Source organism: Cucurbita pepo, unplaced genomic scaffold, assembly GCF_002806865.2.
Source record: "Cucurbita pepo subsp. pepo cultivar mu-cu-16 unplaced genomic scaffold, ASM280686v2 Cp4.1_scaffold001553, whole genome shotgun sequence".
NCBI classification, from domain to species: Eukaryota; Viridiplantae; Streptophyta; class Magnoliopsida; order Cucurbitales; family Cucurbitaceae; genus Cucurbita; species Cucurbita pepo.
The window spans coordinates 5,491-6,215 of record NW_019647706.1 but is presented as its reverse complement, the minus strand read 5'-3'; the positions used below and the strand labels follow the sequence as shown (position 1 = coordinate 6,215).

General features: G+C 42.1%; 1 non-coding gene across 1 annotated transcript; it reads right to left on the bottom strand.

Annotated features, from left to right (window-relative positions):
* Nucleotides 1–655: 655 nt before the first annotated feature.
* Nucleotides 656–725, bottom strand: TRNAN-GUU. Its single transcript has one exon. It is a non-coding gene; the product is annotated as a tRNA-Asn (tRNA).

Sequence of the window (725 nt, the reverse complement as noted above, 5' to 3'; positions counted from 1 at the left end):
TAGGCAGACGAGGGATCGTTGGTGCTGGGCTGCTAAGCTAGGCTGTGGACGTTGGGTTGGGTTGACTATTATAATTGGGTCGTGAGCGTGTGTTGGGCCGAACCAATGGATTGGCAGTGGGTTGTGGGTTTGAGTCTGACCCAGATCCAGATTCGTATCTGGATCCGACTGGTTCGTCTTCTTCGACCGACTCAGCGCGATTTTCTATTTCTCATCTCTCTCCTCTCTGCAGCTATTTTCAATGTTCTTTCTCATCGTTTTCCTCCTCTAACTCTTTGTTGGACTCTCCCCTTCTTTTCCACGAAATCTCATGGCTTGTAGATGCGCAAAATGACACATCTATGTGCTTCTTAAAACCTAAAACTTGAATTTGGATTCCGGCGACACACGACGTTATTCAAGCGTATAAAGCTTACCACTCGTGCATGTGGGATCGTCAGAGTTAAAATATGATATGGCTGCTAGTTATGTAGTTGAAGTTGTATATTATTTGTTTAAATTGAGCAAGAACCTTATAGCCCAAACCTAAAATAAGTTTTCTATTTAGCTTTAACACTCATAAATAAATATAGGTATTGGACTCCAATTTGCATTTACATCGTATTTCAACTAGCCTAAGCTAGCTCATAAGAAACCGTTCATTCTAATTGCCATTGCTAAAAAGGAGGGTTTCAACCTCCAACCTTGTGGTTAACAGCCACACGCTCTAACCAACTGAACTATTC